This window comes from Pristiophorus japonicus, chromosome 9, assembly GCF_044704955.1.
Source record: "Pristiophorus japonicus isolate sPriJap1 chromosome 9, sPriJap1.hap1, whole genome shotgun sequence".
Lineage (NCBI taxonomy): Eukaryota > Metazoa > Chordata > Chondrichthyes > Pristiophoridae > Pristiophorus > Pristiophorus japonicus.
In genome coordinates, this window is record NC_091985.1 from 13,718,593 (window position 1) to 13,742,077 (window position 23,485).

A 23,485-nucleotide genomic window follows, 5' to 3' on the forward strand; every position below is an offset into this window, starting at 1 on the left:
CCCCACGGCCCTTTCCCTCTCTCCTATCCCCCACGGCTTTTCCCTCTCTCCCATTCCACATGGTCCATTCCCCCTCTCCCATCCCCTATGGTCCTTCCCCTATCTCCCATCCCCTATGGCCCTTTCCCTCTCTCCCATTCCACATGGTCCATTCCCCCTCTCCCATCCCCTATGGTCCTTTCCCTATCTCCCATTCCCCATGGCCCTTTCCCCCTCTCCCATCCCCCATGGCCCTTTCCCTCTCTCCCATTCCACATGGTCCATTCCCCCTCTCCCATTCCCCATGGCTCTTTCCCCCTCTCCCATCCCCCATGGTCCTTCCCCTCTAACGCCCTGCACCCTGTTGATAAATAGTGAGGAGTTAATGGTCTCTATGAACCCTCTTGGAGTTGCAGAATGGATGCGAGGCAAAGTAACAAACATCATCAAGTGAATTATCCTGGCTGGTGCTTGCATCAAATCTCAGCAGCTGGTTGCAGTGTTATTTTTGTTTAATTATTTACGGGAAGTGGGCGTTGCTGGCAAGGCCGGCATTTATTGCCCATCCCTAGTTGCCCTTGAGGAGGTGGTGGTGAGCTGCCATCTTGAACCGCCATAGTCCGTGTGGTGAAGAAACTTCCACAACGCTGTTGGGGAGGGAGTTCCAGGAAAGAGGCAGGTCAGTGTGTGCTATGACATCAGTTAGAGTATAGAGCACAATATTGGGCTCCATAGCAAGGTTATTGCTCCATAGCAGCGCATATTCACTAAGATGTTGCCTGGTGTGAGGAAACGCAAACACGAAGATAGACTGAATATTTTCTTGGAGAAGATTTGACTATAGGTCGATGTGAAGGAAATATTTCAAATTATGGAAGGCTGGGGCTGGGTAGATAGAAGCAGATCATAAGAACATAAGAAATAGGAGCAGGAGTAGGCCAGTTGGCCCCTCGAGCCTGTTCTGCCATTCAATAAGATCATGGCTGATCTGATCTTGGCCTCAACTCCACTTTCCTGCCCGCTCCCCATAACCCTTGACTCTCCTATAGTTCAAATCTAAGCCTTGAATATTTTCAATGACCCAGCCTCCACAGCTCTTTGGGGTAGAGAATTTCAAAGATTCACGACCCTCTGAGAGAAGAAATTCCTCTTCATCTCCGTCTTAAATGGACGACCCCTCATTCTGAAACTATGCACCCTCGTTCTAGATTCCCCCACGAGGGGAACCATCCTCTCAGCATCTACCCTGTCAACTCACCTCAGAATCTTATATGTTTCAATTAGATCACCTCTCATTCTTCTAAACTCCAATGTGTATAGACCCAACCTGCTCAACCTTTCTTCATATGACAACCCCTTCATTCCAGGAATAATTCTAGTGAACCTTCTCTGAACTGCCTCCAGTGCAATTATATCTCTCTTTAAATACGGAGACCAAAACTGTACGCAGTACTCCAGGTGTGGTCTTACCAACGCCTTGTACAGTTGCAGCAAGACTTCCCTGCCATTATACTCCATCCCCCTTGCAATAAAGGCCAACATTCCATTTGCCTTCCTAATTACTTGCTGTACCTGCAAGCTAACTTTTTGTGTTTCATGTACAAAAAGTACATAAATATCAGATTGTTTCCAGTTGTAGAGAACGAGAGGGTCATTGATTCAAGATTAAACATTCACTGCCTCCACCACTGGCGCACTGTGGCTGCAGTGTGTACCATCTTTAAGATGCATTGCAGCAACTCGCCAAGGCTTCTTCGACCTCTCCCACCTAGAAGGACAAGGGCAGCAGGCACATGGCAACACCACCACCTCCCAAATTCCCCTCCAAGTCACACACCATCCTGACTTTTAAATATATCGCCCGTTCCTTCATTGTCGCTGGATCGAAATCCTGGAACTCCCTCCCTAGCAGCACTGTGGGAGTACCTTCACCACACGGACTGCAAGAAGGCGGTTCAAGAAGGCGACTCACACCACTTTCTCAAGGGCATTTAGAACATAATAAGAACATAAGAATTAGGAACAGGAGTAGGCCATCTAGCCCCTCGATCCTGCTCCGCCATTCAATAAGATCATGGCTGATCTGGCCGTGGACTCAGCTCCACTTACCCGCCTGCTGCCCATAACCCTTAATTTCCTTATTGGTTAAAAATCTACCTATCTGTGACTTGAATACATTCAATGAACTAGCCTCAACTGCTTCCTTGGGCAGAGAATTCCACAGATTCACAACCCTCTGGGAGAAGAAATTCCTTCTCAACTCGGTTTTAAATTGGCTCCCCCGTATTTTGAGGCTGTGCCCCCTAGTTCTAGTCTCCCCGACCAGTAGAAACAATCTCTCTGCCTCTATCTTGTCTATCCCTTTCATTATTTTAAATGTTTCTATAAGATCACCCCTCATCCTTCTGAACTCCAAGTAAAGACCCAGTCTACTCAATCTATCATCATAAGGTAACCCCCTCATCTCCGGAATCAGCCTAGTGAATCGTCTCTGTACCCCCTCCATAGCTAGTAATATCCTTCCTTAAGTAAGGTGACCAAAACTGCACGCAGTACTCCAGGTGCGGCCTCACCAATACCCTATACAGTTGCAGCAGGACCTCCCTGCTTTTGTACTCCATCCCTCTCGCAATGAAGGCCAACATTCCATTCGCCTTCCTGATTACCTGCTGCACCTGCAAACTAACTTTTTGGGATTGTGGGTGGCTTGACCCATCCACCTCCACGGAGGTGTGTGGGGGGCCTGACCCATCCACCTCCATGGCACGAACCTGGTATTGCAGTACTTCCAGGAACGGTGCAGTGGCTCTAGGCCTTTTGGCTAAGAGCATTGGCGCAGAGTGATCCTTGATGTGTGTAAGGTGACCTCTGGCGTTTGTGATTTGACAAAGAATTTGAACAATTGGCTATGAATTGCCTACGGCCACACTAGTCTGAAAATGCCTGATCTCGGAAGCTAAGCAGGGGTCAGGCCTGGTTAGTACTTGGATGGGAGACTGCCTGGGAATACCAGGTTGCAGTAGGCTTCTCCAAAAGAGTTTCATGCACAAGGTCCCTCTGCACCACAGCATATTGTAATTTCTCCCCATTCAAATAATATTCCCTTTTCCAAAAAGAGTTTCATGCACAAGGACCCAGAGTTCCCTCTGCACCGCGCGGCATATTGTAATTTCTCCCCATTCAAATAATATTTCCTTTTACTGTTTTTTTTTCCCCCAAGGTGGATGACTGGCAAGGCCCACATCCCGATAATTAATTAAGAGGCTGTGGGATTGACGGCGTGGCCATTCCAGATGAGCTGGAATAGGTGGGTGAAGAAAAGTTGTTGAAAGGATTTGGGAACAGGGTGGATAAATGTGATTAGAACTGTTCGTTCATGTAGCACTATTTCCTCTGTTTGGGGGAGTCCAGAACAAGGGGGCATAACCTTAAAATTAGAGTTAATGGGAGGAAGCACTTCTTCACACATAGGGTGGCAGAAATGTGGCAGTCTCTCCCCCAAAAAGCTGTTGAGGCTGGGAGAGGGGTCAATTGAAAATGTCCAAAACTGAGATGGATTGATTTTTGTATTGGGTTGGGGTATGAAAGGATATGGAACTAAGGTGGGTAAATGGAGTTGAAGTGCAGATCAGCCATGATCTAGTTGAATGGTGGAACAGGCTCCAGGGACTGAATTGCCTGCTCCTGTTTCCACGACAAGCACTCGGGGACTGATCGGGTCGAATGGCCTGTTCCCGCATTGCACCTTTTGCGTAGCTCCACGCCCTCCCAACGGAAGAGAAGCAAAAAATAACTTCAAATGCGTCTGCACCCCGGCGACTCCCTTTACGGATTGCGAGCTATTCGAAATTCCCGCTTCACTTTTCATTACGCTGCACGTCTGCTGACTGCAACGCAACTCTGTACAGTGAGGCATCCAGTTAGCAAAATCTCAACTACAGATTGGAGAAGCGGGGCGGAGGAGGAGTGTGGCGAGGGGATGGGTGGTGAGTGATATCTCCAGTACGTAACAGACCAGGCGATGGTCTCGTCTGTGCCTTTGCGTCTGATGCAATCTGCCCACAATTCCCGAGGCTCTCCAGCAGTGTACAAATGGGCTGCTCCCCCCTCATCCCACTCCTTTGTGGTCTTGCCCTGAAAACTCATGACAATGACTAACAGACAGCCAAATAATAATAGATATATATTTTAACACATCCGCAAACTAAATATAATCGGTGCTGCCCCACCCCCCAAAACAAGGTAGAAACCCACCCCACGTGAAGCGTCTTTGCAAGCTCAATGTAATTTTTTTTTCAAAATCTTTGAATCGCCCAGTGTTTTTTACCCCCTGCAGATGTGGTTGAGAGGAGGGTATGATTCAGATTGTGAGTTTTGATGCAAGAGTTATTCAAATGTAGGGTCAAAAAACAGTCTACCCTTTGAACCCTATCAGCGCCTTCGCTTCGATGTCCAGTCAGCGTCTTGCATTTTGGTTTAAGATGCTGGCCCCGCCGTTTTCAGATAGTCACATTCAGAAATTGTTGAAAGTACCAGCACGCCATGTCCCTGGCTAGCATTTGTTCAATTCTCCACAGCGGTTTTACTAAATAGTTCGGAGATTTTCGATTGTCTACTTTTAAGTTGACGCGGTGATTGATATTTCTGTGTTTGGGAAGAGTTTATCTTGCTCCCATCCCGATGCCTGCTCCTCCTTTCCCTAAATTTTCTTCCCCTCTTCTCTTGTCAATTCTGACACAGGCTGCTGTCTACTGATGGATATCGTGATGGTCATCCCAATGGTCCCCCTAATGGTCATAGTGGTAGTCAACCTGATGGTCATAGTGGTAGTCAACCTGATGGTCATAGTGATGGTCACCCTAATGGTCATAGTGATGGTCACTCTAATGGTCATAGTGATGGTCACTCTAATGATCATAGTGATGGTCACCCTAATGGTCATAGTGATGGTCATAGTGGTGGTCACCCTAATGGTCATAGTGATGGTCACCCTAATGGTCATAGTGATGGTCATAGTGGTGGTCACCCCAATGGTCATGGTGATGGTCACCCTAATGGTCATAGTGATGGTCACCCTAAATGGTCATAGTGATGGTCACCCTAAATGGTCATAGTGATGGTCACCCTAATAGTCATAGTGATGGTCACCCTATGGTCATAGTGATGGTCACTCTAATGGTCATAGTGATGGTCATAGTGATGGGCACCCTAATGGTCATAGTGATGGTCATAGTGATGGCCACCCTAATGGTCATATTGATGGCCACCCTAATGGTCATAGTGATGGTCACTCTAATGGTCATAGTGATGGTCACCCTATATAACGAGCATGGTGGATAGAGGTGTACCGATGGATGTGGTGTATTTAGATTTCCAAAAGGCATTCGATAAGGTGCCACACAAAAGGTTACTGCAAAAGTTAAAGGTACGTGGAGTCAGAGGAAATGTATTAACATGGATAGAGAATTGGCTGGCTAACAGAAAGCAGAGAGTCGGGATAAATGGGTCCTTTTTGGGTTGGAAATTGGTGGTTAGTGGTGTGCCACAGGGATTGGTGCTGGGACCACAACTGTTTACAATATACATAGATGACCTGGAAGAGGGGATAGAGTGTAGTGTAACAAAATTTGCAGATGACACAAAGATTAGTGGGAAAGCGGGTTGTGTAGAGGACACCGAGAGGCTGCAAAGAGATTTAGATAGGTTAAGCGAATGGGCTAAGGTTTGGCAGATGGAATATAATGTCGGAAAATGTGAGGTCATCCACCTTGGGAAAAAAAAACAGTAAAAGGGAATATTATTTGAAAAGGGAGAAATTACAACATGCTGCGGTGCAGAGGGAACTGTGGGTCCTTGTGTATGAAACTCTTTTGAGTTAACCTGCAAAACATAAAACATGTATCCGTGCCACCCGACCTGGATGACACACACAAGACATTTACAAGGCCCTTTTTTTTTTTTTTTTTTTTTTTGGGCACTAAAATCAAATTTTTCCTTTTTTCCAGTGCCCCCTATAAAAGGAGAGGGGGACACTAAAAGCACCGGCAATTAAAACAAATTAAACTTAAAAAACGTAAAATCAAATTAAAATTTGGTTGCCGGGCGTGATGATGCACTCCAGTCCCTCCGGTGCCCACCTCTCGCGGAAGGCCGCGAGCGTACCGGTGGACACCGCGTGCTCCATCTCCAAGGACACCCTGGACCGGATGTAAGAGCGGAAGAGAGGCAGGCAGTCAGGTTGAACGACCCCCTCGACCGCCCGCTGCCTGGACCGGCTGATGGCACCCTTGGCCGTGCCCAGGAGCAGTCCTACGAGGAGGCCTTCGGACCTACCCGCTCCCCTCCGCACAGGGTGCCCAAAGATCAGGAGAGTGGGACTGAAGTGCAGCCAGAATTTCAGGAGCAGCCCCTTCAAATAGTGGAACAGGGGCTGCAACCTTGTGCATTCAATAAAAACATGGAACACGGACTCCTCCAGACTCCTTGTGTATGAATCCCAAAAAGTTAGTTTGCAGGTGCAGCAGGTAATCAGGAAGGCGAATAGAATGTTGGCCTTCATTGCGAGAGGGATGGAGTACAAAAGCAGGGAGGTCCTGCTGCAACTGTACAGGGTATTGGTGAGGCCGCACCTGGAGTACTGCGTGCAGTTTTGGTCACCTTACTTAAGGAAGGATATACTAGCTTTGGAGGGGGTACAGAGACGATTCACTAGGCTGATTCCGGAGATGAGGGGGTTACCTTATGATGATAGATTGAGTAGACTGGGTCTTTACTCGGAGTTCAGAAGGATGAGGGGTGATCTTATAGAAACATTTAAAATAATGAAAGGGATAGACAAGATAGAGGCAGAGAGGTTGCTTCCACTGGTCGGGGAGACTAGAACTAGGGGGCACAGCCTCAAAATACGGGGAGCCAATTTAAAGCTGAGTTGAGAAGGAATTTCTTCTCCCAGAGGGTTGTGAATCTGTGGAATTCTTTGCCAGGGAAGCAGTTGAGGCTAGCTCAGTGAATGTATTCAAATCACAGATAGATTTTTAACCAATAAGGGAATTAAGGATTATGGGGAGTGGGCGGGTAAGTGGAGCTGAGTCCATGGCCAGATCAGCCATGATCTTGTTGAATGGTGGAGCAGGCTCGAGGGGCTAGATGGCCTACTCCTGTTCCTAATTCTTATGTTCTTATGTAATGGTCATAGTGATGGTCCCCCTAATGGTCATAGTGATGGTCCCCCTAATGGTCATAGTGATGGTCACCCTAAATGTTCATAGTGATGGTCACCCTGATGATCATAGTGATGGTCACCCTAATGGTCATGGTGATGGTCACCCTAATGGTCATGGTGATGGTCACCCTAATGGTCATTGTGATGGTCATAGTGATGGGCATCCTAATGGTCATAGTGATGGTCACCCTAATGGTCATAGTGATGGTCACCCGAATGGTCATAGAGATGATCATAGTGATGGTCACCCTAATGGTCATGGCGATGGTCACCCTAATGGTCATGGCGATGGTCCCCCTAATGGTCATAGTGATGGTCCCCCTAATGGTCATAGTGATGGTCCCCCTAATGGTCATAGTGATGGTCACCCCAATGGTCATACTGAGAATCACCCCAATGGTCATAGTGATGGTCACCCTAAGTGGTCATAGTGATAGTCACCACAATGGTCATAGTGATGGTCACCCTAATGGTTATAGCGATGTTCCCCCTAATGGTCATAGCGATGTTCCTCCTAATGGCCATAGTGATGGTCACCCTAATGGTCATTGTGATGGTCACCCTAATGGTCACTCCCGATGGTCACCCTAATGGTCTTAGCGATGCTCCCCCTAATGGTCATAGCGATGTTCCCCCTAATGGTCACTCCTGATGGTCATCCTGATGATTATCCTGCTGATCATTCTGATGGTTACCCAAGGTGGCATTGCTGGTGAATATCGCCAGGCTGTGTTTTTTTGAATTCATTCTCGGGATGTGGGCGTCGCTGACAATGCCAGCATTGATTTCCCTTCACTCAGTTGCCCTGGATACAGTGGCTTGCTGAGGCCACTTTAGGGGGCAGGTAAGAGTCAGCCATGTTGGTGTGGGACTGGAGTCACGAACAAACCCAGGCCAGGTAAGGATGGCAGGTTTCCCTCCCTACGTCCTGAAAGCACATTGGTGAATAGGATGGATTGTCACAACAATCTTGACAGCTTCATGATCACTTTTACCGATACCCAACTTGTTCCTTCAGATTTTGTTCAACTGAATTCTAATTCTCAAACTGCCATGGTGGGATTTGAACTCGCGTTCTCTGGATTACTAGTCCAGTGACCCAACTACGCTACTGCACCAGTTTTGTTTTGACAGTGGTGTCACAGCTAAGCCCGATCCTGTTCTTGCATGTTCTATGCATGTTTTCCCGCCACGGTCACTGGGTGATGAGCTGAAGTGGGAACTCCGGCTGATAGTGCGTACCTTACTTTTCCCCTGCTCCCTTGCCCGCTTGTTTTTTTATGCATAAACTTCTTATTAAGTTCATCATTTTTGTAACGATTATCATTGAAACGTTCATTTACATAGCAGATGTTGTCAGCAGAATCCAGGGTTCCCGGATAGCACAAGAGTCCCAGTGCGCCCTGAGAAAAACCCCTTACCTCTCCACCACCACCGCTACGAGCTCGGGCTAGTCAAATAAGATCACTCCAACTCACTGTGTTGTCACTAGGGTTCCAATGAAACTTACTCAACTTTCGGATGAGATGTTAAACCAAGGCCCCGTCAACCCTCACATCCCACCGCCACTATTTGGAAGAAATCTTGGGCCAATATTTCATCATCATCTTAGGCAGTCCCTCCAAATCGAGGAAGCCTTGCTGCCATTCTAAAAGTGAGTGCTCAGGTGACTGAACAGTCCAATACGGGAATTACAGTCTCTCTCACAGGTGGGGCAGGCAGTCGTTGAATGAAAGGGTGGGTGGGACTGGTTTGCCGCACGCTCTTCCCGCTGCCTGCGCTTGCTTTCTGCACGCTCTCGGCGACGAGACTCGAGGTGCTCAGTGCCCTCCCAGATGCACTTCCTCCACTTAGGGCGGTCTTTGGCCAGGGACTCCCAGGTGTCAGTGGGGATGTCGCACTTTATCAGGGAGGCTTTGAGGGTGCCCTTGTCACCTTTGGCTCGTTTGCCGTGAAGGAATTCTGAGTAGAGCGCTTGCTTTGGGAGTCTCGTGTCTGGCATGCGAACGATGTGGCCTGCCCAGCGGAGCTGATCAAGTGTGGTCAGTGCTTCAATGCTGGGGATGTTGGCCTGGTCGAGGATGCTAATGTTGGTGCATCTGTCCTCCCAAGGGATTTGTAGGATCTTGCGGAGATATCGTTGGTGGTATTTCTCCAGCGACTTGAGGTCTCTGCTGTACATGGTCCATGTTTCTGAGCCATACAGGAGGGCGGGTATTACTACAGCCCTGTAGACTATGAGCTTGGTGGCAGTTTTGAGGGCCTGGTCTTCAAACTCTCTTTTCCTCAGACGGCCGAAGGCTGCACTGGCGCACTGGAGGCGGTGTTGGATCTCGTCGTCAGTGCCTGCTCTTATTGATAGGAGGCTCCCGAGAGAAGGGAAGTGGTTCACGTTGTCCAGGGCCGCGCCATGGATCTTGATGACCAGGGGGGCAGTGCTGTGCGGCGAGGACAGGCTGGTGGAGGACCTTTGTCTTACTGATGTTTAGCGTAAGGCTCATGCTTTCGTACGCCTCAGTAAATACGTCAAATAAGATCACTCCGACTCACTATGTTGTCACTAGGGTTCCAATGAAACTTACCCATCTTTCGGATGAGACGTTAAACCAAGGCCCCGTCTACCCTCACATCCCACCGCCACTATTTGGAAGAAATCTTGGGCCAATATTTATCCCTCAACCAATATCACACAAAAAAAAAGTGATCTGGTCATTTATCTCGCTGTTTGTGGGAGCTTGCTGTGTGCAAATTGGCTGCCCGTATTTGTTACATTACAGCAGTGGCTGCACTTTAAAAGTACTTCATTGGCTGCGCAGCGCTTCGGGCCGCCCTGAGGCCATGAACTGCGCTGTGAAGTGTCCACTTGCTCTATGAAAAATGCCCTGCAGCACAAATTGATTTTTGCCTCTCCAAACTTGGGTTCTCAGTGCAGGGAGCTGCATAATACAAGGGTGAAGTGCTGGTGCAAATCATTTTTGAGATAATGATTTGGGATCATCGCACGTTCAAATGATTCGGCTCAAATGTGATCGATCGTCTCGTCTTATCTCCCGTGGTGTTGCACACGGGGGTTCAAGAGCGAATGTAGGCGTGGTGTTGTGGGGTGGGGGGGGGCGGCAAGGGATGATTGGACGACGGCAGGTAGGCGTAATTCAGTCCCTCTGTTCTAAAGCCATGATATTCTCTCCTTATTTTTCTAATATTTTGATTTGATATTATTTACACTCCAGTAGCAACAGTTGGGGAAGCAGAGATGGTTGGGGCAGAGGGGCTTTTCGGCAGTGCAGGTTGGGGAACTGGGAGATGCCAACCTGCGGTGCCATCAGTGATAGAAGGGTGTCACTACGGAGTGAGGAATTTATCTCGGTAGTTTCTACTTTAAATAGGAATTTATAATGCCAAGTTGACACAGAAATGACAACAGAAAGTCAGGTTTTGTAGCCAGGAAATGCGTGCAACTGTGAGATTTTAAGAAAAGTATTATCGATGTTGTATTGATTGAAATACTGAAATCGGGAGCTATGGGCTGCACAGAGTCTCGAAGCTTGCCTGCTGTATCAATTACGACCAATCAATGAATCCCAGTGTATTTAGGTTTTTTTAAAATGACATGATTGCATTGGATTTTGACACTGTTTTTAGAGGCCGTGTCCTGTGTTCAAATGTTTTCTTTCTTCCTTCTCTTCCTTCCCTTCCTAGTCCAATGCACTTCTGGCCGTCCTCTCACCTTGCCCCCTTCGTAAACGTGAGCTCCTCCAACCCTCTGCTGTCCGTGTGCCAACTCGCACCAAGTCCCATTACCCGAGCACTCGCTTGGCTCCCAGTCCGGCAATGCCTCAATTTTAAAATTCCCTCGTGTTTAAAACCCTCCATGGCTTCACCCCTCACTGTAACCTCCTTCAGCCCTTCAGGATATCTGCGCTCCTCCAATGCTGGCCTCTTGCGCTCCACCATTGGTGGCCATGCTTTCAGCTGCCTGGGCCCTAAGTCCTGCAATTCTCTCCCTAAACCTCTCTACCTCTCTCTCCTCCTTTAAGGTGCTCCTTCAAACCTACCTCTTTCACCCAGATTTTGGTCACCTTATCTCCTTATGTGGCTTGGCGTGACATTTTGTTTGATAAAGCTCCTGTAAAGTGCTTTGGGACAATTTAAAGGCGCTATATAAACACACGTTGTGTTTGTTGTCGTAAAGCTACGTGGGAACAATAGATCTGGACCCTGGGAGCCCTAAGAATTGCAAGTACTGTGTGACATGAGCAAGGGGAAACTAAAACTAAGGGACATAGTCGTAGAATAAGGGGCCGGTCATTTAAAACTGAGATAAGGAGAAATTTCTTCTCTGAGGGTTGTAAATCTGTGGAATTCTCTGCCCCAGAGAGCTGTGGAGGCTGGGTCATTGAATATATTTAAAGTGGAGATAGACAGATTTTTGAGCAATAAGGGAATAAAGGGTTATGGGGAGTGGGCAGGGAAGTGGAGCTGAGTCCATGATCAGATCAGCCATGATCATATTCAATGGTGGAGCAGGCTAGAGGGGCCAAATGCACCTATTTCTTATGTTCTTCAGCAGACCTTTCTGTAAAGATGATGTGCGATGTACAGTGTCTTTACCACCTCCCACGCTCTTGGCAGCTGTGAGCCACTTCTCGGCATTCATTCATAGTTGTAGTGTCTCTTCAGGTTACTGCTAGTGGTCATCACTCTGTTTCCAGTTGTTTACAAAATACCTCGATTATCTAATCTATAAAGGATGCCGTTACCGTGGAGAGGGCATGCTTTTGAGCAACAAAGATGATCTTGGGCATCAGGAATTTGTAACTCAGCCGTTAGCGTGCTTTCCAAGAGGGAGGTTTCTGGAGTGACTCAATTGAAGGCTTCAAGATAAAGAAGGCGATTGTTCCAACCATGCTGGACTATATTTCACAAGGGGGAATAATGTTGCGGACTATGTTATAGAAACATAGAAAATAGGTGCAGGAGTAGGCCATTCGGCCCTTCTAGCCTGCACCACCATTCAATGAGTTCATGGCTGGACATGCAACTTCAGTACCCCATTCCTGCTTTCTCAGCATACCCCTTGATTCCCCTAGTAGTAAGGACTTCATCTAACTCCTTTTTGAATATATTTAGTGAATTGGCCTCAACAACTTTCTGTGGTGGAGAATTCCACAGGTTCACCACTCTCTGGGTGAAGAAATTCCTCCTCATCTCGGTCCTAAATGGCTTCCCCCTTATCCTTAGACTGTGACCCCTGGTTCTGACTTCCCCAACATTGGGAACATTCTTCCTGCATCTAACCTGTCTAACCCCGTCAGAATTTTAAACGTTTCTATGAGGTCCCCTCTCATTCTTCTGAACTCCAGTGAATACAAGCCCAGTTGATCCAGTCTTTCTTGATAGGTCAGTCCCGCCATCCCGGGAATCAGTCTGGTGAACCTGCGCTGCACTCCCTCAATAGCAAGAATGTCCTTCCTCAGGTTAGGAGACCAAAACTGTACACAATACTCCAGGTGTGGCCTCACCAAGGCCCTGTACAATTGTAGCAACACCTCCCTGCCCCTGTACTCAAATCCCCTCGCTATGAAGGCCAACATGCCATTTGCTTTCTTAACCGCCTGCTGTACCTGCATGCCAACCTTCAATGACTGATGTACCATGACACCCAGGTCTCTTTGCACCTCCCCTTTTCCTAATCTGTCACCATTCAGATAATAGTCTGTCTCTCTGTTTTTACCACCAAAGTGGATAACCTCACATTTATCCACATTATACTTCATCTGCCATGCATTTGCCCACTCACCTAACCTATCCAAGTCGCTCTGCAGCCTCATAGCATCCTCCTCGCAGCTCACACTGCCACCCAACTTAGTGTCATCCGCAAATTTGGAGATACTACATTTAATCCCCTCGTCTAAATCATTAATATACAGTGTAAACAGCTGGGGCCCCAGCACAGAACCTTGCGGTACCCCACTAGTCACTGCCTGCCATTCTGAAAAGTCCCCATTTACTCCTACTCTTTGCTTCCTGTCTGACAACCAGTTCTCAATCCATGTCAGCACACTACCCCCAATCCCATGTGCTTTAACTTTGCACATTAATCTCTTGTGTGGGATCTTGTCGAAAGCCTTCTGAAAGTCCAAATATACCACATCAACTGGTTCTCCCTTGTCCACTCTACTGGAAACATCCTCAAAAAATTCCAGAAGATTTGTCAAGCATGATTTCCCTTTCACAAATCCATGCTGACTTGGACCTATCATATTACCTCTTTCCAAATGCACTGCTATGACATCCTTAATAATTGATTCCATCATTTTACCCACTACCGATATCAGGCTGACCGGTCTATAATTCCCTGTTTTCTCTCTCCCTCCTTTTTTAAAAAATGGGGTTACATTGGCTACCCTCCACTCCATAGGAACTGATCCAGAGGTAATGGAATGTTGGAAAATGACTGTCAATGCATCCACTATTTCCAAGGCCACTTCCTTAAGTACTCTGGGATGCAGATCATCAGGCCCTGGGGATTTATCGGCCTTCAATCCCATCAGTTTCCCCAATACAATTTCCCGACTAATAAGGATTTTCCTCAGTTCCTCCTCCTTACTGGACCCTCCGACCCCTTTTATATCCGGAAGGTTGTTTGTGTCCTCCTCAGTGAATACCGAACCAAAGTACATGTTCAATTGGTCCGCCATTTCTTTGTTCCCCGTTATGACTTCCCCTGATTCTGACTGCAGGGGACCTACGTTTGTCTTTACTAACCTTTTTCTCTTTACATATCTATAGAAACTTTTGCAATCCGTCTTAATGTTCCCTGCAAGCTTCTTCTCGTACTTCATTTTCCCTGCCCTAATCAAACCCTTTGTCCTCCTCTGCTGAGTTCTAAATTTCTCCCAGTCCCCGGGTTCGCTGCTATTTCTGGCCAATTTGTATGCCACTTCCTTGGCTTTAATACTATCCCTGATTTTCCTTGATAGCCACGGTTGAGCCACCTTCCCTTTTTTATTTTTACGCCAGACAGGAATGTACAATTGTTGTAGTTCATCCATGCGGTCTCTAAATGTCAGCCATTGCCCATCCACAGTCAACCCCTTCAGTATCATTCGCCAATCTATCCTAGCCAATTCACGCCTCATACCTTCAAAGTTACCCTTCTTTAAGTTCTGGACCATGGTCTCTGAGGAGATATATAAATTAGGGTTGAATTCCCTGGAATTTAGAAGGTTGAGAGGTGATCTGATTGAAGTTTTCAAAGTATGAAGGGGAACAGATAGGGTAGATAGAGAGAAACTATTTACGCTGGTTGGGGAGTCGAGGACTCGGGGGGCATAGTCTAAAAATTAGAGCCAGACCTTTCAGGAGTGAAATTAGGAAACACTTCTACACACAAAGGGCCCAAGTTTCTACACACAAAGGGCCCAAGTTTCCACACGATAAAAAACGGGCGCCCGTCCGAGCTGGGCGCCCGTTTTTCGCGCCTAAAACGGCGCCGGAAAAAAAACTCGCGATTCTGGAGTGCCCTGCAGCTCCTTGTCTGCCTGGCGTGGCGCCCAGGGGGGGCGGAGCCTACACTCGCGCCGATTTTGTAAGTGGGAGGGGCGGGTACTATTTAAATTAGTTTTTTTCCTGCCGGCAACGCTGCGCGTGCACGTTGGAGCGTTCACGCACGCGCAGTGTGAAAAAAACATTGGCACTCGGCCATTTTTGTAGTTCTTTGTAGCTGTTTACTTTTTGAACATTTTAAAATAAAAGCACATTGCCATCAGCACATCAGCACTTGCAGCCTTCTCACTGTCTCCATCCCCCCCCCCACCCCGGGGGAAGAACGGGCGCCTCCTCCCCCCCACCCCCCGGTGGGAAGAACGGGTGCCTCAGGCTGACTGCAGAATTCTCTGTGCCTGAAGCACTTTCACACAGGTAGGAAGATGGTTTATTTAATCTTTTCTTTGCTTATAAATGTTTATTCAGGATGGATTTATTTGTATAATATTTGTAGAAGTATAAATAAGGATTTATTGTAGAATTTAATGAGTTCCCTTCCCCCCCCTCCCCCCCCCCACCTCGTTCTGGACGCCTAATTTGTAACCTGCGCCTGATTCTTTAATGTGTAGAACAGGTTTTTTCAGTTCTACAAAAATCTTCACTTGCTCCATTCTAAGTTAGTTTGGAGTATGTTTTCACTGTGGAAACTTTCAAATCAGGCGTCAGTGGCTGGACTCGCCCCCTTTTGAAGAAAAAATTCTGTTCCAAAGTAGAACTGTTCTACCTGACTAGAACTGCAGGAAAAAAAAATGTGGAGAATTGCGATTTCTAAGATAGTCCGTTCTCCACCAGTTGCTCCTAAAAAATCAGGCGCATATCATGTGGAAACTTGGGCCCAAAGGGTGGTAGAAGTTTGGAACTCTCTTCCGCAAATGGCAATTGATGCTAAATCAATTGTTAATTTTAAATCTGAGATTGATAGCTTTTTGTTAACTAAAGGCATTAAATGATATGGGCCAAAGGCGGGTGTATAGAGTTGGGTCACAGATCAGCCATCTGAATGGCGGAACAGGCTCGAGGGGCTGTGTTCCTCCTGTTCCTATATTCCTAATAAATTTACAGAGATGACAGTTGAAACTGACAGCATTTCATGGAGATGAGAAGCAATCGGATGTGTTTCGGAAGAGCGAATGGATTGAGAGTTGTGGTGAGCAGATACATGGGCAAAGTTGAGCATAACATAAGAGGAAATCAGCTTGTGGCTTTTTTTTTTCCTGTCCCGAGGAATTCTTATCGAATCCATGTGTGGTGGGATGCATCTCCGTTTGCCCCATGGTGAGCTCTGAGAAGGTGTTCAACCATGAAGCTAACCTTTGCCTTGTGCCAGTTGTGGCTCAGTTTGCAGCACTCTTGCCTCTTAGTCAGAAGGCTTCTGTGGTTCATAGTCCCATTGGGACCATTGAGCACACAATCTCGGCTGACATTCCCAGTGGGGTTCTGACGGAGTGCTGCACTGTTGGAGATGCTGTCTTTTGGAAGAGATGTTAAACTTTGGCCTCTCGGGTACATATAAAAGATCCCTTGGCGCTATTTCATAGAAGAGCAGGGGAGCTCTCCCCTGTGTCCTGGGGTCAATTATTATCCCTCAAGCAACATCACTGAAAACAGATTATCTGGTCATTATCATACTGCTGTGTGGGAGCACTTTGGGATGTCCTGAGGTTGTGAAAGGCGCTGTATAAATGCAAGTCTTTCTTTCTTAACTGTGCCAACATAATCATAGACAAGTGCTAGACCGATACAAAGCTAGTTCAAGTTTCAATGTTTCATTATCGATAATTGAAATGTATTTGCTTAAGAATTCATAGCAACACATTGCTATTAAGAACTAGTCGGTTTATTAACAAAGGCTTAACAATCATACTACACATTACCAGTTCATCCACTAGGCTGACAACTGCATGCCTCATCGTGGATGACCTTGACCCAACTGGCTGGGGTTTTATTGAGTCTTGGGAACATCACGTGACTGGCTAAGCCACTCACAATGCAACGGCTCTACAGCCCCGTGAGCATACTCACAGGTACATACGTTACAGCAATTAAGACCCATCCAGCACGTTTCGTTCTGTTGTCCTCCAGTTTATTTCTGGATTTCCTCCCCGTGACCTTCCTTACCCGAGAGCCTCGCCTGAATGTGCACTGTTCCTGACGGTGGTAATGGAGAAAGGGGGTCGTGGGGGAGTGAGAACACTAGCTCGCGATCAGAAGCCTGAATTCTGTCTGATTTTACTCGAGCCCTTCCCGCAAGCAGTTGCGCGGAAACCGACAGTGAATGCAGTAGCGTATGGTCAGATTACTGGACTAATAATCCAGAGATTGCGAGTACAGAATCCCATCTTGGCAATTTGAATTCAGTTTTTTAAAAAATCTATAAATAAAAAAAACTAGTACTTTATCGGTAAAAGTGACCGTGAAGTTGTCGGATTGTCAGAAAAACACAACTAATGCCCTTTATGGGAGGAAACCTGCCATCCTTACCCGGTCTGGGCCTATACGTGACTCCAGTCCCAGATCAATGTGGTTGAAGCGTAACTGCCCTCTGAAATGGCCTCGCAAAGCACTCATTTTTTAAAAATTAGTTCTGGGATGTGGGCTTCGCTGGCAAGGCCAGCATTTATTGCCCATCCCTAATTGCCAAACTACTGCACAGAATAACGGGATAAAACCTTTCGGACATCGCACGGACTGTAGTGGTTCAAGAATAAGACCCTTGTCAAGAGCAACGAGGGATGGACAATAAATGCCAGTCTTGCTAGCAATGTTACCATACATTTTTTTTTTAAAAAGTGCGTGGTCCCTTTAAATGGCTGCGTGGTCCCTTTAAATGGCCGCGCGGCCTATTCAAACTTTACCCACATGCGCATTTTTTTTAATGCAAAAGCCGGTGAGCAGCCTGCGCGGGAACTCACGGACACTGTGCACCGCCCGGCCCTGCAGCTCGGTGGGGGCCTTGCTTGCCAGCAACGGCCACACCCCCAGAATTGAATTCTAAGAATTGCAACGCCCCCACCTGCTTTTGCCATTGCCATCGGTTGACTCTGCACAGATGTGGGTTTTCCTCGGTGTTCTAAGTTGTCACGCAATGTCCTTTTTATAGCACTCTGTATGCAAAGATCATTCCTGGAAGCCGTGCTCCGGAAAGAACAAGCCTGGATTTGCAACCTCACCAAGGGAGCCTTCCATGCTGGAACAGGATTGCCTGATATCTGACTCTGTCTGCTGTGCATTTCACTCAACTCATTCCCTGAGTCACCGAGCTTATGTTTCTCGTTATGGCGGGTGCAGAGGGAGAGAATAAGAGTCGGGTTCTGCTCAGTACACAGATGCACTGCGCAGTGATGTCGAGTCCAGTTGGGGGAGGGGTGGGGGGGGGGGGTGGTGTGGTCCCAGAGTCACTCATCAAACACATCAAGTACAGAGTTTGTTAATCCAAATGTTCGGCGGATGCTACAGTGTGTCTCAGTGCCTGGGGCTAGAGCGGCAGGGGGTTGGGGGGGGTGGAAATGTAACAAAGGTATTTTTATTCCTGATGCTATCGAGTAATGCTGGCTGGAAATTGGGTGTACGCGGACATTTGGTGAATTGCAATTACCCCCCCCACCCGTCCCCACGCAGCGAAGTCAATACTTGATGTTCAGGCTCACTCGGCGAGTCTGGCTGTCTTGCAAGAGACTTTGAGCTACGCAGGTACATGGAATTAAAGAGTCCCATTAACCCATCAGTGCAGTGCTGGTCGCTCTTTTGCTGTGGATTGGAGACGGGCAGTCGGTGTTGAGGTGCAGCGCAGCCATGATCTGATTGAATGGCAGGCTCGAGGGGCTGAATGGCCTCCTCCTGCTCCTGTAATATGACAAAGGATGGTTGTGATTTGCTACGTTGACCAGGAATGCCACATGTCTCCATTATAGAATCATTAAGCACAGATGGAGGCCATTCGCCTATCTGTGCCAGCTCTTGGAAAGGGCTATCCAGTTAGTCCCACCCCCTCCACCAATAGCCCTGCTTCTCTTTCTCGTTCTGGTATTAAGCGCCTTGGGATGTTTTACTACGGTTAAAGGCGCTGTAGAAATAAAAGTTATTATTATCCAATTCCTTTTTGAAAGTTACCATTGAATCTGCTTCCACCGCCCTTTCAGTCAGTGCATTCCAGATCACAAAAATTCGCTGCTTAAGGGAAAATAATTCACCCGCCCCCTTATTAACCCTGTATTGCAGTGTCTCCGAGCTGCACTCTTTGACTTGCTTCATCATCTCTCCGACTCTGTTTAGCTTTGGTGACGAGCTGTGTTTTGGGCCTTGATCCCTCACCTAAGTGTGTCTCTCTTCTTTTAAGCTCTCCTTGGTACCCCCCTCGACCCTCTTCTGGAAGCACAAGTATCTTTTGCATAGATTTTTTTAATTGAAAAGGAACATGTTTGAGCCCAAATTGATGATGTGCAAACACCTCTTGACCGAACAAGAAGACCCCTTAAAGTTTACCCATCAGTATTCTCAGAACATAGTGACTCCACATCACCTCGCGCTCCACAGTCTACTTAGCAACCATCCCCGCCTCTCGGATGCACGTGAATTAAACCCGTTAAAAAAAAAAAAAGAAGAAATTTCAATCCAAAAGCAAAAATTGATTTTATTCTTGTTTGCCCGAGTAGCGATATTTTGAATATTTATATTTTTCAGGTTTGTGAGAGGGGAAGGGTGTGTGTGTGTGGGGGTTGGGGGGGAGAATCCTTTGTCGGCTGTGTCAGGAGTTTTGGCTGCGGCTCTGTGGGTAGCACCCACCCCTCCCGTTCCTCCGGCCTGGGCATTCTGCTGCGGGGAGGCCACTTCACCATCACCGAGGTTAAGGAGGTGGTGGGCGGCCGCCTCCTCGTAGCAGATGTATTGTGTAAAAATGTTCCTCGAAGGCTAATTAACGTGTATGCCTCGCCTCTCAGAAGCGAGCGGCTGGCCCTCCTCCAGCAGCTCCCACTGCTGCTGGCGACATCCAGACCGGTCGCTCCGGGCGGTGATTTCAACGGCATCATCGATGCGGCTGGACGATCCAGCAGAGCCGACAGCAAACTGGACGCCACGTCCAAACGCCTGATTGACGCGGTAAAAGATGCCAAGCTGTGCGACGTCTTCAGCAACCCTGCAGACGGAGCACCGCGCAGATACACCTGGTCGAGACCAGACGGGTCCGTCCGTTCCAGAATAGACTTCCTGTTTGTATCCCACACGCTCAAGGTCAGATCCACCGACGTCACGCCGGTGTTCTTCTCTGACCACTGCCTCCTGCTGGCCGACTGCCTCCCACAGGAAGACCAGAAAGTTGGCAGGGGGCTATGGAAGCTCAACGTGAAACTATTGACCCCGGAAAACGTTGAGGAATTCAAGAGGGATTACAAAGGTTGGAGAACCGTAAAGCCCCTCTGTGATTCCCCGATGCACTGGTGGGAAACAATCAAGACAAACATCAAGAGGTTCTTCATCCTCAAAGGTGTTCAGGAAGCGAGAGGGAGACAGAGGGAATTGTCCCAACTCCAGAAGAGTATGCAAAACCTGCTCCTGCTGCAGTCGATGGGGGGTCAATGCTGCGGAGGAACTCGAAGAGGTGAAGGGCCAGCAAGCCTCGCTCTTTGCCTCAGAGTCCTCCAAAATCAGTTTCCACTCCAGAGTCCGCTCCGTCGAGCAGGATGAGACGTGTTCACGTTTCTTCTTCCAAAAGGTACATGGGGGAGCTCTGCGATCACTAGCCGAAAGGAAGAAGATGGTTCTGTGACGTCTGCGCAGCCTGACATGCTGAGGATCAGCAAATCCTTCTATGCTGGGCTGTACGACATCAAGCCCACAGACCGCACGGCCTCCCAGGCTTTCCTGTCGTCTATCTCAGAAGTCTTAGATAACAGCGAGCGGGAGAGTCTGGACCACCCGCTAACTCTGGACGAGCTGACAAAGGCCGTTCAGTCCCTCACGGCGGAAGTCCCGGAAGCGACAGCTTACAGGTCGAGTTGTATTCAGCTCTGTGGGACTAGATGGGCACAGACCTGCTGGAAGTGTACAGGGTTATGCTTCTGGCCGGCAGCATGAGGAAAGGCATCATCACACTCATCTGCAAGCAGAAGGGGGAGAGGGAGGAAATCAAAAACTGGCGGCCCATTTCGCTGCTCAATGTGAACTACAAGTTCCTGTCAAAGGTCATCGCAAACAGGGTCAGGTCTGCTCGAGCTGGTAATCCACCTGGACCAGACCTGCGCTGTCCCCGGCAGGAAGATCTCTGATAGCCTCGCGCTACTCAGGGACACGATCGCCTACGTGTGGGACAGGAAGGTGGACACCTGTTTAATCAGCTTGGACCAGGAGAAGGCCTTTGCCAGGATATCGCACACATACCTGATGGATGTGCTTTCCAAGATGGGTTTTGGGGAGGGTATCCTCAATTAGATCCAACTGCTCTACACCGACATCAGTAGCACAGTTCTAATCAACGGGTGGGAAACTGAAAGCTTTCCGATCAGGTCTGGAGTCAGGCAAGGCTGTCCCCTCTCCTCTGTCTTGTTTGTGTGCTGTATCAAGCCCTTTGCCGAATCCATCAGGAAGGATGCGGGCATTAGGGGTTGACAATCCCAGGCAGCGGAGGCACTCAGGTCAAGACCTCCCTGTACATGGACGATGTCACCGTCTTTTGCTCGGATCTGCAGTCGGTCCGCGAATTGCTCACAATCTGTGACCAGTTTGAACCAGCCTCGGGGGCGAAGGTTAATCGCAGCAAAGGCGAGGCCATGTTCTTTGGAAGCTGGGCCGACCGATCCTTTATTCCCTTCACCGTGAAGTCAGATTACCTGAAGGTTTTGGGAATATGGTTCGGAGCAGACGGGGCGTGCGCCAAAACTTGGAAGGAGCGTATCGCTAAGGCCAAACATAAACTGGGATGGTGGAAGCTGCGCTCACTCTCCATTGCAGGAAAGAACCTGGTCATCAGGAGTGAGGTGCTCTCGGTGTTGTTGTACGTGGCGCAGGTCTGGCACATACCCTGCTCCTGTGCCGTGGTAGTCACCCGAGCCGTCTTCCATTTCGTCTGGAGATCGAAAATGGACCGTGTCCGCAGAGACACGATGTACAAATCTCTGGACAAGGGGGTAAAGGATGTTCTGAACGTGGCCCTCATCCTGATTTCCTGCTTTCTCGCCATACCCCTTGATCCCCCGAGTAGTAAGGACTTCATCTAACTCCCTTTTGAATATATTTAGTGAATTGGCCTCAACTACTTTCTGTGGTAGAGAATTCCACAGGTTCACCACTCTCTGGGTGAAGAAGTTTATCCTCATCTCGGTCCTAAATGGCTTACCCCTTATCCTTAGACTGTGACCCCTGGTTCTGGACTTCCCCAACATTGGGAACATTCTTCCTGCATCTAACCTGTCCAAACCCATCAAAATTTTAAACGTTTCTATGAGGTCCCCTCTCATTCTTCTGAACTCCAGTGAATACAAGCCCAATTGATCCAGTCTTTCTTGATATGTCAGTCCCGCCATCCCGGGAATCAATCTGGTGAACCTTCGCTGCACTCCCTCAATAGCAAGAATGTCCTTCCTCAGGTTAGGAGACCAAAACTGTACACAATACTCCAGGTGTGGCCTCACCAAGGCCCTGTACAACTGTAGCAACACCTCCCTGCCCCTGTACTCAAATCCCCTCGCTATGAAGGCCAACATGCCATTTGCTTTCTTAACCGCCTGCTGTACCTGCATGCCAACCTTCAATGACTGATGTACCATGACACCCAGGTCTCGTTGCACCTCCCCTTTTCCTAATCTGTCACCATTCAGATAATAGTCTGTCTCTCTGTTTTTACCACCAAAGTGGATAACCTCACATTTATCCACATTATACTTCATCTGCCATGCATTTGTCCACTCACCTAACCTATCCAAGTCACTCTGCAGCCTCATAGCATCCTCCTCGCAGCTCACACTGCCACCCAACTTAGTGTCATCCGCAAATTTGGAGATGCTACATTTAATCCCCTCGTCTAAATCATTAATGTACAGTGTAAACAGCTGGGGCCCCAGCACAGAACCTTGCGGTACCCCACTAGTCACTGCCTGCCATTCTGAAAAGTATCCATTTACTCCTACTCTTTGCTTCCTGTCTGACAACCAGTTCTCAATCCATGTCAGCACACTACTCCCAATCCCATGTGCTTTAACTTTGCACATTAATCTCTTGTGTGGGACCTTGTCGAAAGCCTTCTGAAAGTCCAAATATACCACATCAACTGGTTCTCCCTTGTCCACTCTACTGGAAACATCCTCAAAAAATTCCAGAAGATTTGTCAAGCATGATTTCCCTTTCACAAATCCATGCTGACTTGGACCTATCATATCACCTCTTTCCAAATGCACTGCTATGACATCCTTAATAATTGATTCCATCATTTTACCCACTACCGATGTCAGGCTGACCGGTCTATAATTCCCTGTTTTCTCTCTCCCTCCTTTTTTAAAAAGTGGGGTTACATTGGCTACCCTCCACTCCATAGGAACTGATCCTGAGTCAATGGAATGTTGGAAAATGACTGTCAATGCATCCACTATTTCCAAGGCCACTTCCTTAAGTACTCTGGGATGCAGATCATCAGGCCCTGGGGATTTATCGGCCTTCAATCCCATCAGTTTCCCCAATACAATTTCCTGACTAATAAGGATTTCCCTCAGTTCCTCCTCCTTACTAGACCCTCCGACCCCTTTTATA

The 23,485-nt window shown here is 47.9% G+C and overlaps 1 protein-coding gene across 6 annotated transcripts in view; it reads left to right on the forward strand.

Moving 5' to 3' along the window:
* The window catches only part of hivep2a (HIVEP zinc finger 2a), a 238,518-nt gene that overhangs the window by 51,063 nt on the left and 163,970 nt on the right, over positions 1-23,485 (forward strand). Inside the window, exon 1 of one of the 6 annotated variants that reach the window (XM_070889076.1) lies at positions 16,730-16,773. The exons of the other annotated variants lie outside the window; for them this stretch is intronic. The gene's annotated coding sequence lies outside the window, so the exon portion shown is untranslated. Of the gene's footprint in view, positions 1-16,729; positions 16,774-23,485 lie in introns of those variants that run through there. 6 annotated transcript variants of the gene reach the window in all.